This window comes from Cervus canadensis, chromosome 6 (assembly GCF_019320065.1).
Source record: "Cervus canadensis isolate Bull #8, Minnesota chromosome 6, ASM1932006v1, whole genome shotgun sequence".
Taxonomy (NCBI): domain Eukaryota; kingdom Metazoa; phylum Chordata; class Mammalia; order Artiodactyla; family Cervidae; genus Cervus; species Cervus canadensis.
The window spans coordinates 43319185-43334438 of NC_057391.1; the positions used below are offsets into that span (position 1 = coordinate 43319185).

The 15254-nt window shown below is 41.0% G+C and overlaps 1 protein-coding gene across 1 annotated transcript in view; it reads right to left on the reverse strand.

Moving 5' to 3' along the window:
• The window catches only part of RAB8B (RAB8B, member RAS oncogene family), a 69206-nt gene that overhangs the window by 24030 nt on the left and 29922 nt on the right, over nucleotides 1-15254 (reverse strand). The window lies entirely within an intron of this gene.

Below are 15254 nucleotides of genomic sequence, written 5' to 3' on the forward strand. Positions count from 1 at the left end.
AGGAAAGTCTGTAGATTTATTTTATGCAGTTAGCAAGTATTTTATATACACATTAATAAATGTAAATAGCTAAAAGGGCTTTTAGACCTGGCTGCACTTTAGAATTACCTGAAGAACTTAATAAAAATAATGGCTAGACCTGCTCTTTTCCCCAAATTTTGAGATTCTGACTTAGCTGTTCAAGGGTGGGATCTGCACACTAGTAATTTTATTTTTTATTTTTAATTTTTTAACTGAAGGATAATTGCTTTATAGAATTTTGTAGTTTTCTGTCACACATCAACAAGAATCAGCCACAGGTACACCATGTTTATTTTTATTTTAATATTTATTTATTTCGGCTGTGCTGGATCTTAGTTGAGGTATGCAACGTGGGATCTAGTTCCCTGACCAGGAATTGAACCTGGACCCCCTGCATTGGGAGAGCAGTCTTATCCACTGGACCACTAGGGAAGTCCTCATACTGGTAATTTTAAATGTTCCCCAGGTGATTCTAACCTGGAAGCCAAGGTTATTAAGGTATCAACAGGCCTGACAGGTAGCATTGTGACAGTCATTTGCCATTCCAACATTCAAACATTCAACTCTTTCCTCACCTATTTATCCCCCCCACTTAAAGATAAAGTTGCTCAGTTGTGTCTGACTCTTTGTGACCCCATGGACTATACAGTGGGGTATACCAGAATACCAGAGTGGGTAGCCTTTCCCTTCTCCAGGGGATCTTCCCAACCCACAGATCAAACCCAGGTCTCCCACATTGCAGGTGGATTCTTTACCAGCTGAGCTACAAGGGAAGCCCAAGAATACTGGAGTGGGTAGCCTATCCCTCCTCCCCTCTCCAGCAGATCTTCCTGACCCAGGGGTTGAACTGGGGTCTCCTGCATTGCAGGCAGATTCTTTACCAATTGAACTATCAGGGAAGCCCTATCCCTCCCCCCACCCCCCCCACTACAGTAGCTCAAAATCTACTCAGTAATTTCAAATACAAAGAACCACAAAGTCCCTGACAAATATCAGCATCCTCTATGATTTATTGAGAACAGGCTGCTGCTCTTTCTGAAGGGACCAGTGAGTGAACACAGCTCAGTTGCAATTTACTAAATCCTCATCATCTGGCCACTCAGCTTTTGTTTCAGACATTTCTACTCCTTCACATTCTCTATGCTGTGCTGTGCTCAGGTGCTCAGTCCCGTCTGACTCTGCGACCCTGTGGACTGCAGCCTGCCAGGCTCCTCTGTCCATGGGTATTTTCCAGGCAAGAATACTGGAGTGGGTTGCCATGTCTTCCTCCAGGGGATCTTCCCAACCCAGGGATCGAACCCAGGTCTCCCACATTGCAGGTGGATTCTTTACCTACTGAGCCACCAGGGAAGCCCATGAGTACCGGAGTGGGTAGCCTATCCCTTCTCCAGGGATCTTCCCAACCCAGGAATCGAACTCTCCTGCATTGCAGGCGGATTCTTTCCCAGGTGAGCTACCAGGGAAGCCTTGACATTCTCTATAGAACCCCTTAAAGTGGTTTCCAAGACATTTCAAGAAAACATGTCAACTATGCATTCTCTAAAAGCAGGGGTCACCAACCTCCAGGCCACAGACCAGTACCTCCTGTCAGATCAGCGGCAGCATTAGATTAGAAATAAAGTGCACAATAAATGTAAATGCACGTGAATCATCCAGAAACTACCTCCCCCACCCCTTGTCTGCGGAAAAATTCTCCCACAAAATTGGTCCCTGATACCAAAAAGGTTGGGGACTGCTGCTCTAAAGTGACCTAAACATCAAATGCAGCTATTTAGAGGTAGAAAAAATCTTCAAGTGCTACATTACTACATTATTTCTGCATATTAGCACTGAGAACACCCAAAAAGGCTGCTTGTCAGCTCTACTTCACATAAGGCAAAGGCATAAACCAAATGGATTTGCCCATTCTTCTCTATGTGGCAGCTTTCCCCCAGGGAACCTTTCTAGGTACGCTTGTGAATCTTGAAATAGGCGGCAATCACACCCAAGCTAATCTAGCAGAACAGCTTCTCATTCTGTCCCCTCACTAATAACCATGTAATATTAACAAGTACACTCTCATACCCAACATCCCCAGGTTATCTGACCCACATTCCCTCCTCTAAGTTACCTCGGTACTGCAGGGTCTGCAGTTGCTGAAGCCAAACTGAGCAACACAGCACATTCTTGTTAGCATCACACAGAATTCACTGTGATTGTCACTCATTTAAGACTTAACAGACGCTGATTTTTGTGATTTATCTTTTTATATCACTCCAAATCCAGTGTAACAAAGACCCTCTAGGGATTCTCTCTAGCCTTTATCTCTTTTTGGTCTTCGCATCAAGAACAATGCCCAACACCTGGTAGGCAATCAATAAATTTTTCTTGATACTAACATTTTTTAAAAATTCATAATTTTTCAAATTTACAGAAATAAAAAATAGAATGGTGTTTATAAAAGGTTGAAGGGAGCAGGGGGGAAAGGAGAGTTGTCTCTTGGGCATCGAGTTTCAGATGTGCAAGATGAAAAAGATCTGTTTCACAACAATGTGAATAGACAATACTGCTGAACTGCTCACTGAAAAAAAGGGTTAAGATGGTTAACTACATTTTACGTGTTGTTGTTTTTTTTTAATCACAGTAAAAAAAAAGAAGAAAAATTCATGACTTTCAAAATACCTACTGTAACTCCGGAAAACAACTTACTTAACTGGAAGACTAAAGCCATCCAACATTCCATCCTAAATAGTTTGTTCACATTTTAAATAAAAGATGATGTCTATCAAAATGCCTGCCAAGTGAATACTTTTCTTTATTCTATTTTATTAAGATGTAACTCCTTTTCTTTCAAGGCTGTTGTTACCTATAGTTGGAAGTGACCCATGTCACTTTTCTACCTTCATTTAACAAAACCATTCTGAGGCTTCCTTAAGTCTCAGTTACCCTCCATTCATGTGAAACACTGAGGAAGCTTTCTACTGACCCAGCCTTTTGTTCCCTTATTTGTTCGAAGGATTACCTTTCTGTTATTTGAGGAGGTTCTACTATTGTCTGTGATACTTAACCAACTGCTCACTCTTCAGAAGTTTTCATGTGTTATAAGAGCTGTGAACTGGTATTTAGCTTTGGCTGACGCTGCTGTCAGGAGCCAGCTGACAGACAAACACTGTAGTGTAGCGGTCCCCAATCTTCTTGGCACCAGGGATCAGTTTCATGGAAGACAACTTTCCCACAGAATGGGGGTAGGGGGGTGGGGGTTGGTTTCGAGATGATTCAAGTGCATTACATTTATCGTGCCCGTTATTCCTCAGATCATCAGGCATCACATCTTGGAGGTTGGAGACCTCTGCTTTAGAGCACAATCAAATTAGCACAACTTGAACTTCATAGAAATGGGAAATACCAGTGTGTATTACAATTGAAAAGTACTGGCCCTGGAAGTCAAAAGACCTAGATTGCAGGTTGGGTTCTGTCATCCACAACTTTTAGGAGGTTGCTTACCTGCTCTGAACCTCCAGGTTCCCACCCATAAAAATGGCTGAGAGGATCTCATTAGAGAAACTAGATAATTTGTTTTATTATGCCGTAGGAACTCTGAAATTTCACACAGATGTAAGATGTTCCACACTCAGATGCTATTATCTGGCAGCTCTTGTCACCTCCTTCATGGATTACGGTAATAGCTTCCCAGGGCACCATGCCAACATCTCTCCCTGGTCTAATTCCCCTGCATGCTACTGTGAGAGGAGCTTTCAACAAGTCCTGTGGAAATGTCACCTCCCTGTTCAAGAAGCCATGGATCCACCCTCCTCGGCCTGGCAATCCCGCCTTTCCCACCGGAAGCACCAGCCTCCCAATACCGCCTCGCTCACAGCCTCTCTCCAACTTCAACCTCTGCTTCTCTCATGGGGCCCCGCACTCCTCCCCTCGGCAGCCTTCTCTGAAGATGCCACTCCACCCTGTGGCCCTGGCCCTCCTTCCCTCCTCCGGTCTCTGCTCAGCCCGTGTCCATCCCTACCTCCAGGCCTGGCCTTTACACAGCAGCTCAGGACTTGTTACTGGGTTTAATAAACTACTCTGAATTGTTGTCACATCAAGTAAGGGCTCCACCGTCTCTTTGCCAACTAGAATGCACACAGAAACATGTAGACCATAGATACTAAATGAAAAGTTAAACACCTCTACATAATTAGGTAGGGCTTCCCAGGGGGCATTAGTGGTAAAGAATCTGCCTGTCAATGCAGGAGACATTAAGAGACATAGGTTCGATCGCTGGGTCAGGAAGATCCCCTGGAGGAGTGCATGGAAACCCACTCCGGTATTCCTGCCTGGAGAATCCCATGGACAGAGGAGCCTGGTGGGCTACAGTTCACGGGGTCACAAAGAGTTTGACATGACTGAAGCAACGCAGCGCACACACACACACACACATAATTAAGTAAAGGTTCTAAGTGTGGACAGAGCTAAGAAAACCTCAGAAGTTCAAAGTTTTGTTAGCATACTCTAGTGACAATAATAAGGATGCTGAGAAATTATGACACTAAGAAAATGAAGACCTCTACATTACCATTAGCTTTGCCAGTATCAGTAGCATATATAGTGTATTAACAGTCGCTTTAAAGGAAAGACAACTTCCTGAGGCTACTCCAGGATTAAAAGAATAGCCAGTCATAAGAATAATAATTATATCAATGAGAATGCTTTTTGTTGCAAATAACAGAGTCAAACTAGCTTCAGGTAATTTGTTGACTCATATGACAAGCCCAGTGGTGAGTGGGGGTTCAGAGATGGCTCAGTCCAGTAGTTCCAGTTCATTTCTCTGCACCTCCTCTGGCTCTGTCCTCTTGGGAGAATCAATTTCATCCTTTGACCGACAGCAATTCCTGACTACAACAGCAAAACTGAAAAGAAAAGAGGTGATCTTCCTGTGCCTCTCTCTTAAAAGTGAGAAATGTTTCCCCACAGTCTCCAGCGACCTTTCTTTCATGGCTCATTTCTGGATTTATAACCATGGGCTTGGCCTGTTCTAGGGGCCTGAGCTTCAAGGCTAAGCTCCTGAACTAATCACTGCCATGGGCAGTTACCAAGATTGGATTAATCTAAACCCAGCCCTAAATTTAGATGAATCCAGGCCCATCCCTGGAGCTGGGTCACTGCCCCTGATCTCCAGGGCTGCTAAAAATAGGAGAAGGGAAAGCTGTTGAATCAGTCATAATATCTGTTTGAATAATGCAAGTTTATTTAATAAAATTTTATATTCATAGCTACATGAAACAGATAAATCCTAACAACTATCACCACTACCCTGGTGTGAATGCTATTAAATTTCATGATAACTACAGTACTCCTCTGAAGATAATTTCTCCTACTGTTCAGCCACGAACAAGAAAGAAAACATGAAGGAAAATAAGGACAACGAGCAGCCCAAGAAGCTGCCACAACCTCTCTGGGCTAAACCATGATCTTCACTGCTAGCAAAGTCCCCGAGTCCACCGCTCCAAAGACCTGGCTTGTGCTCTGGCCCCAGAGAAGTAGAGACTGCAGAGGAGGAGCTGGTCATTACTGCCAGCAACAAGAACCAAAACTCATCTTGGCAGTAAGAGAGCAACTTTTTTTTTTCCTTTTAAAAGAACTACACAATCTCAAAAACCATGGCTTCTGGAGAGGTTACATTTAGGGTCAAAAAGCCCTCTGTATTTCAATAGCCTTTTAGAAAGCATCATTTTTTGGCAGCATATAATAAATCATGTTCAAAATGACAATCCTGAGTCATCCCACCTCATGAGCAATCCATGAGCCACCAGCCTGCACGCAGCCTACCCAGCCGGCAGCACAGCCAGCATCAATGCTCAAGAGAAGGCTCCATCCTTGCCTGAACATGCCCTGACATTAATTTTTTGATGACTTTAAAGAAGTGCCAGTTTTCTCATTAATATTCATCTAGTCACTAAAGTGGGAAATCTAAATTGTAAGACACACTGTAAGAAAACATTAGAAGGGACTCAAAACCATTTTTGCTTCTGAATTTAAATACATGCATACACACTCACACTAATAGGTTTTCATTTCTTCTGAACTGATTCTCATGATAAACAGTTGCTCATATGATCCAACACAAGCAGGCCTGGAGGGAAGAAGGAAAGGAATCACAGAATTCTAAGCCTGGGAAGTAGCGTGTGGTCGTTTTAGTCCAGTCCTCCCTCTGTGCCGAGGAAACCTGCAGCCCAGGAGATGCAGCAACTTACCTAGGTTCACAAGAGCCAATTCAGAACGGGGTTAAAATCAAATTCTGACATTTAAAGATCAGGACTTAAACAAATAAATAAAGATCAGGACTTTAAAGAAGATGTGTACAAGAATTCCATGTCTCCCTGAAGAGGCCTCCTCTCTAAGGATCATAGCAAAGTACTAGCAACAATGGAAATGCCCTGGTATACAAGGCCAAGAACACCCTGGAACACAAGGAAATACTAGGGAAGAGTGAACAAGAGCCACATGAGTGAAGCTCAAAACAAAGTCAAGTGAACAGAGCAACTGCAAACACACACATACAATCCAACCACTTCTGTAAAATTTCAGTAATATCCAAAACAACAGAAGGTATCACTTATATCAATATATCTATCCATGTGTAATTAAAGTATTTTAAAAATGCACAAGAATGATTGTCAACAGAATCCGGAGAGCTGTTATCTCTGGAGAGAAGCAGAGACTAGGGAGGGGTTCCTGGGGACTTCAATTCTACTTCAATTCAAAACTTCTAAAAGTGAGTGGTGGTACATGGATGGGGAACTGTTTTATATTAGGTATGCTTTTGTATGCCTAAAATTATTCATATTTTTTATTAAGTAATGATTAGTTACTGGGGTAATGACATAGGGAGGCATATGTTCATTCATGGAAGGAGAAAAATCAAACCAAATTTTAGAGATGAAAGGCACCTGAGAAGATTTAATCCAGGGAAAAGCGGGCACCAGCCCTTCCCCAACATGTTCGATACAAAGAGGGACTTGGTGCTCAGTTCAACAGACTAAGCCTTTCAGTTCAGTCGCTCAGTCGTGTCCGACTCTTTGCGACCCCATGGGCTGCAGCACACCAGGCTTCCCTGTCCATCACCAACTCCCAGAGCTTGCACAAACTCGTGTCCCTCAAGTTGGCGATGCCATCCAACCATCTCATCCTCTGTTGTCCCCTTCTCCTCCTGCCTTCAATCCTTCCCAGCATCTGGGTCTTTTCTAAGGAGTCAGTTCTTCGCATCAGGTGACTAAGCCCTTGGTGACCAGTTACAGAGTGACAGCAAGACGGGATCAAGTTCAGAAAGTGAGGGGGGAGGGACTTCCCTAGTGTTCCCTGGTTAAGAATCCACCTTCCAATGCAGGTGACCCAGGTTCAATTCCTGGTCAGGGAACTAAGACACCACAAGCCTGGGAGTGACTAAGCCCCAAGACACAACTAGAGAAGTCCTCACAGTGCAACGAAGAGCCCATGTGCAGCAACAAAGACCCAGTGCATCCAAAAAATAAAGGGTGCTGCCCACTAAGACTTCAAATAGGGGGTTCAAGGACATTTCCTTCCCTGCCTGGAGGAAAAGGAGCTTCCATTTGGGCCAAAGACAAGGGTGGAATACACAAGTGGTCACTGTTGGGAGTGGCACTGTGGGAGAGGAACAAAGGAGATCTGATTTTCCATGTCTAACGGGACAGGGAAGAGGCTTCGGCTGGGAGAGGGGAAGTGAGTGGGGGGTCTGCCCTGCACCTCTAAGGAGAATGTGGAGCATACCTAAGATGTTTTCATTGTTCAGGGTGACCCACAGGGGGCAAAAGCTGGCAGAAGCTACAGTGAGGCTTTACTTAGGGATATGGACCAAGTACTTGCCTAAGGCACTGCTTATCAAGCAGACAGTTCTCAGAAACCAGTGGTGGGCTTGGAGGCAGCCGAGGGAGGGCGTGACCAGCAAAAGAAAGTGATGGAAGCTCTGACCTTGGCTTAAATCCACAGTTAACGTCCTCAGAGGGAAAAGGAGCTTGGAATGAGCAGTCTTGGGCCTCCTTTCATTCTGCAAGTTAGATACCATTTAACGTGGAGAGAAGACAGATTGACAAAATTCTCTCACACTGAAGTCAAATTAGTCAGCCAACAGATATAATAACGTTACCTTCTCTGTTTCAAGAGAACAGGGCAGTTGCCTGGGTTTGTGAATGGGTGAAAGGATACCCTGGCTGGAGTGTGGGGAACAGTACAAAGGACTTTTCCTGGCCTTCAGAACTAACTCTCTGGGCCCAGGGCCCTGTCGTGACCTTCGGCCTACGCTGTGACTGGATGCATTTTTGCTCTGTGGTTTGCTGGAGTTTACAGCACACACAGCTCTTCTATCTCAGGTCACTTAGGCAAGTGTGCTGCCTGGCCGAGAAAAATCAGGAGTTGAGAAGCAGTAGGGACCTTCCTTCAACTGAGGTTTTAGATATGTGGTTCCCACTGATGTTCTTCTAAAAGTCCAATTTGGCTGAAATCAAGAGAGCCATGAAAAAACAAACAAACAGATTTCTGTGATATTTAGCCTTTCAGTGAATGATAGCAATGCAAGCTTTCAAAGCTGGGTTTAGCCCAGGACTGTGCACACTGAGGGAAAAACACATGGGTCATCTATCCCCTTTGACCCACTTTAAGAAGCAGAAGTTTAACACAGCACTTTATAATTAAAGAGAAAAAATGTACTTTGTTTCAAAAGTATATTTGGGAACAACAAACATCTGTAATTCCAGGCAATCTGAATATGAGTGATGTGGTTTGTCTATTTACATTTCAGAAAGATATTCCAGAAACAGAAAAAAAAAGTTTCTCAAATATTGAAATTCACTTTAAAGAAATGTTACATTTACTTCCTCACTCAAGAGCTTTATTATTAATGATAAAGATACAGCGTAGATAGATCCTGCCAGTTTTGAAACCTTGACAACCATATTTTGCTTGTGCTTTTTCTGTGGAGAATAATAAAATGGAGAATAATTAAATTTTAGAGCAGCTAATTTCAGGATAATTAGCTAAATTAGAAAAACAGATTAATGAAATAGGAAAAAATATGAGTCATAGATTGAAGCTTTAAAATATTTTTTTTTCCAAAATAAAGGAAGGACTTAGAAAAAAAATGTGTAAAGGCAGAAATAAAGTTAAGACTGTTACTTAGATTGAAATAGAGGAGTTCAAGGTATTGTTCTTTTTAAGAAGCACATTCTATAAGTTCATAAAAGCCATATTTCTACCAAGTGCCAACTTTGCTGCATATATTTAGAACTATTTTTTGTCTTATTCATTTGTATTCAACTTTACTATCTGTTTTCTTATTTGAAAATTAGAAAATCTAAAGTTCAATAGGAAAAACAAGTTCAAGAGTAAATTTAGAAGGCATTGTGACAACAGTTTGAAATGATCACTGGCAGCAAAAGATATAAGTTTTGTTAAGTCCAACACTGGAAAAGGGAGATTTTTTTTTTTTAAGGTGGACTAACAAGAGGTCTGTGAATATAATTTGCCCTTAGAAGAAAGAACACCTGATATATTAAAAAAAAAAAGCAGACTAGATGTTTTCAGATTTCTTTGGTTCTTCTACTTGGTGAATAGGAAGTGGTAAATGAAACCCCATTTATGGTGTAAATCAACACTGACACTTATCACCATTTCCTGCTGAAAAAACTGCACATCTTTACACTGTTTTGGAATTTCCTACTTGTTACTGAATTAAATCCAATTCTTGGCATTCTTCATAAGACAGCTGAATCCATAAAATCTAATCACACCAACAAAAGATGACAAATTCATAAACTAATTCCAGCTATTAGGAAGAATTTACTTATTTTTCTTCAAGCTATAAATATATGCATGCCAGATACAAAAACAGAACATTTAAGAATAATTTTAAGGAATCTCTGTATTTGAGAATCTCAAAGGGCTTTATAGATTAAAATATAAAGATACAATTAACCTTTAAAATATCTTTGGGCAATGAAAAGTCAAAATAATAAATCACCACAATACCAAATGATAACTACTAAAATATAACTGAATTACTGATTAAAGTTTTTTTAAAGCTAGAACAGTCAAAACGTCAAGAAAGAAACACAACTGGCAAACAAGATGTAATGACACAGCTAAAACAACTCAGATAAAGTAGGCAGAAACACCTAGGAAGGACTGAGCATTCTTAAATCTGATTAAGGAGCCAGCGGTGATCATCCAGCATTCAACTCACCATTTGAGAATGGCCAAAGAATGCACAAGTCTCTTTTGCAAATTGTGCACTTTCAAAAGGAAATGTGTTTTGAGTGTTACTCAATCTGGAAATAGCAATGTGCTTGCAGTTGTCAAAATGTGGATTTTAAAGGCTTTCAATGAACAGATGTTTTCTCTTCAATAAAATCTCTTTTCATAAAAAACCCATGAACCAGAATTCCTTGTAGTTATAAAAGTTTAGAATGCCTCTAAGAGTTCTTTTTTCCCATTATTAATTAATGATCACCCCCAAAACCAAACCAAACTGCTTCCCAATGAAACCAGTTGCATCTCCTCTGCTCTATCCACTGTTTCTGATGGTGTACCTCTATAACAGGTATCCACTAGAGTCCCAACCTGGGAATTTCTTTGTACTTTGACAACTCAGGGTCAGGTCTGTTTCATTTAAGGGTGAAGGGAATACTGTGGTTATTCAAAAGATGAAGATAAAAAAGCAAATCTCAGATTCTACATATTATTGCTATGGGAAAACCATACTGCCAAATCACTGGAATTACCACTGGAAAAAATTACAACTACATTCCAATGATGTTGCACCAAAAATGTAGCAAAACTGATCCTTTAAATTTTTCCAAGTCTTGACATGTATCACATTTTCCATTCATTTGGAGGTAAATGAAAGCTATAAAGAAAAAAAAAAAAAAAACTAAGTAACAACATTACATGGTGTAACCAACTAAAAACAAAATGTATACTTTCCTTTTGAGAATGAGTTCTTAAAAGAGGAAAACCAAAAAAAAAAAAAAAAAAGATTGTTATCAATGTAATATCAGTGTAATGTCAGCAACTAGGGCTGAAATAAACTTTTAGCTACAATTTTTTTTTTTACTGCACTGGGTTTTGTTGCTGCCTGGGCTTTTCTCTAGTTGGAGCAAGCAGGGGCTACTTCTCATTGCCGCTTGCGGGTTTCTCATTACAGAGGCTTCTCTTATTGTGGAGCACAGGCTCTAAGGCCCTGGGCCCACGGGCTCCAGTAGTTGCAGCACATAGGCTCAATAGTTGTGGTTTGTGGGCTCCAGAGTGAAGGCTCAGTAGTTGTGGCACATGGGTTTAGTTATTCTGTGGCACGTGGAATCATCCCAGATCAGGGATTGAACCTGTGTCCCCTGGATTGGCAGGAGGATTCTTAGCCACTGCGCTACTAGGGAAGTCCAGCTACAATTTTATTATTGAGTATTTTCCAGGAAAATTTCCAAATCTTTAAAGATTTTACAAAATGTAAAAAATTTCTTCATCCAGTTAACACAAATCAGCTTTTCATGGGGAGCAGATAAGGTTATACCAAATAACCAGAGGCTGAGAGAAGGATATCTAAGCTTCAGTCTCTGCATTTCCACCTCACCCTCATACTTTCCCACGACTTTTCTCTAATAAAAGGAAAGTGATAGAGATTACAAATAAAACAAATAGCTGAAACTCACACTTGCTCTGAATCGAGTTAGCAAAACGCATTTCTTATCAACCCATCGATGCCACAAAGAAGAGTAAATAAGCGCCTACGCTCTCTGCAGGTCAGGGGTGGCGATGGATAATATATGATAAAGCTAGTGCTAATGAGTGGGTTAAAAAACAGATGGGGTATAGCAGCAAAGATGAGACAAATCCACAAATGGACAAACAGATATAAGTTTCTATAAAAGACAGTCTTTGGACTCTGTGGAAGAGGGCAAGGCAGGATGATATGGAGATGGCATTGAACATGTAAATATATATGTGACGAAAATTGCAGTCCAGGTTTCAATTCCTGTTACAGGGGTACTCGGGTAGTGCACTGGTGACCAGAGGGTGGGATGGGAGGGGTGGGAAGGGGGTTAGGCATGGGGAACACTGTACACCATGGCGGATTCAGTGACAATATATGGCAAAAACAAATAATATTGAAAGTAAAAATAAATAATAAAAATGAAAAATATTTAAAAAAAAAAAAAAAAAAAAAGAATATAGTTCTAATAAAAAACAAAAAACTTTTTCAGATGATTATATCGGTCTGATTTGTAAACATACTTCCCTATGATACAAAAGTTCAAAGTTGACAACACCCTATAACTTTCATGTATATAGTAAACACATCCACCAGCCTATTATGCATATCTCATGTATATATATAGCCAGCCACCTCTAAATACTTGAGACATTTCTGTAACTTTATAAGGTGATAAAGGATTATGCCGCCTACTACTTCCTCGGTTTGACTTTTAAAACAGAAAACAATGTTACAACTGGTTGGTAAATCCAAGATCTTCTCTAACTTATGGATGTGGTCTGGACCAATGAAACAGCTCGTCATATTTTCTTTTCTCCCCTGTCCCCTGGCTAATTGCCACTTGAAACTTCAAATACACAAAGAATGAGTAATAACTAGATTCAAAGCACAAAATGAGTGGGTTACCAAAATATGCTATAGTGAATTCACATTCAATCATTCTTTCTACTTCCAAAGCCCTGTGTTTTGGAGGGGTGCAGTGGGGAGGAGACCTACACAATACTGACAAGAGATCATTTTTAAAAAGCCATCCTAGAGGCTTCCCTGATGGTCTGGTGGCTAAGACTCCATGATCTCAATGCACGGGGGCCAGGTTAGATCCCTGGTGGGGGAACTAGATCCCACATGCTGCAACTAGAGATCCCATGTGCCGCAACTAAGATCCAGTGCAGCCAAACAAACAAATATATATATATATTTAAAGTCATCCTATACTTTAATGGTTGGGAGATTCATCCCAACCACATAAATCCCAGCGCCACATAAAATAGTTTTCCAAAACTGATCAAAAAACCTATTTAAAAACTGATCAAAAAACCTATTTAACAGACAGATCTTTTCAGGTTTATCTGTATTTTAAAAGAAACCCACTTTCTTTGCCTTAAAGTCTGACTACGCACTGGTGAAATTTTAGGCCGTGTGTGCAGAAAGTATGTAAGGTGGATTGGGAGTAAATTCCAAGCTTTCTGGGAATCAGTGTGTTTTTATAAAACCAACTTCAAAGTGAAAAACCCCATTCAAAGTCCCCTACCCCCATGTCCAATAAGTAAGGCCTCGGGCATTAGAGCAAGAAACTACCTAGCTGGTTTCCTCCAACTGGTCCTCCATCTCGGATAGGAGAATTATTTACCTGAAATTTCTTTTTACCCATTTTGTTCAAAATAGACAGCTCTTTCCAAATCCTAGAGAAGTATGTTAAGGATCACAGAATGTCTGTTAATACCTGTCCTTCTCAGGCAAAGTTACAAATATGTTCTTTAAACAAATTATAATCAGGCAATTGGGCTTCCCAGGTGACTCAGTGGTAAAAGAATTCGCTTACCAATGCAGGAGACAGAGGCAATGTGGGTTCGATCCCTGGGTTGGGAAGATCCCCTGGAGAAGGAAATGGCAACCCACTCCAGTACTCTTGCCTGGACAATTCTATGGACAGAGGAGCCTGGCGGTCTAAAGTCCCCAGGGTCACAAAGAGTCTGACAAAACTGAGCACACAATCAGGCAGGTGCCCCAGCCAACAGGTATATAAAATGCAAACAACTCATTTGGAAGTCTCCTTGAGTCCTGGAGCAGAACATTATTTCCCACAGAACACCAGGAGTGAGTGACCAAGAGTTACATTCTCTCTTAGGCAGCTACAGACAGACACACACACTTCCTTGAAAAGGGCATCCGCTGGCTGCCCCCAGCCCTGCCTCCCCACTGACAGCTCCTCCCCTGTTTCCAATGCTAGAGAAGCCACTGAAAGCTTTGCTTCTTTCTCACCATGAAAGAGTATTTTCAGCCTATTAAAAGCAATCCTTGATCATTATCAAGAATACACAGAAACTTGGAAAGTATTTATGTTCTAATTTGATAAAAGTAGCAAAAGATAAAAGGCATTATGTCTGTAAATATGTAGAAAATATATGTACATATGGGAAGCAACATGTAAAACAGTAAAGCAGTTACGTTAGGGTAAGAACATTACTGTGAGGTGATTTTCAAATTTACGAACTTAAAATGTTCACATATTTCTGCATTTCTTTGCATTAAGCAATTTTGAAGAAAATGTTACAAATGCTAGAGATGAAATAGTAGTCACTAAAACTAAACTTCAAATTCTGGATTAAAGAAGTTTGGGGGGGAGGGAGGACTTCCCGGGTGGTCCAGTGGCTAAGACCCTGAGCTCCCAATGCAGGGGGCCTGGGTTCAATCTCTGGTCAGGGAAATAGAACCCACATGCCACTACTGAGGAGCCTGCATGCTTCAATCAAGACCCAGCGCAGCCAAATAATAAATAATTTTTTTTTTTTTTAAAGAAGCTTTGGGGGACTGCTCCTACAAAATCTTACCCTTGAATATAACACTGTTTCTATGCGGGGTGGAGGGAGGGGGGTGGAGTTTACACTCCAAAGGGGCACCAAATAACCAATTTCACACACTCTTGAAAAGAATCTTGAACTGAAGACTGCAACCGTTATCTACAAAACAGCCTAGACAAATGTGTCCCTTTTCTAATTCCTCAGTTTCAGTTTATTTGCTGTCACCTGCAAGAAAATGTGTGGGAAGACAAAAAAAGGGATAAAGAAATATGAACTTGCTTTCACATGATGTGTCCTGGGGGCACTGGCAGAACACACCCAGGAGGAAAGGCATTTTTCCATGCTATCCCTGTCCTTAATTAACAAGATAATTCTGAGTTTGCCATACTATAATTTATTAATCTTATTCAATTAATCTAATCAGCTGTAAAACAGAAGAGGGCAACAGTGCAAGCTTTAATAAAGGGAGCTCGCTGAACTTGAAAAGTTGCTTAGCCGAAGCTCACGATATCCCCACACACCACAAAGGGCACCAGTGGCCCTGGAGAATAATTTGCTTTGTGTATTTTTAACTCATCTTTCTACTTAAGGTTCCCTATTACAATGTGGTTTAGAAAAAAACAAACAGCAGGTATATACAGATTATTTTAAATGTAAACTCAGGGGTGCAGAGAATAGAT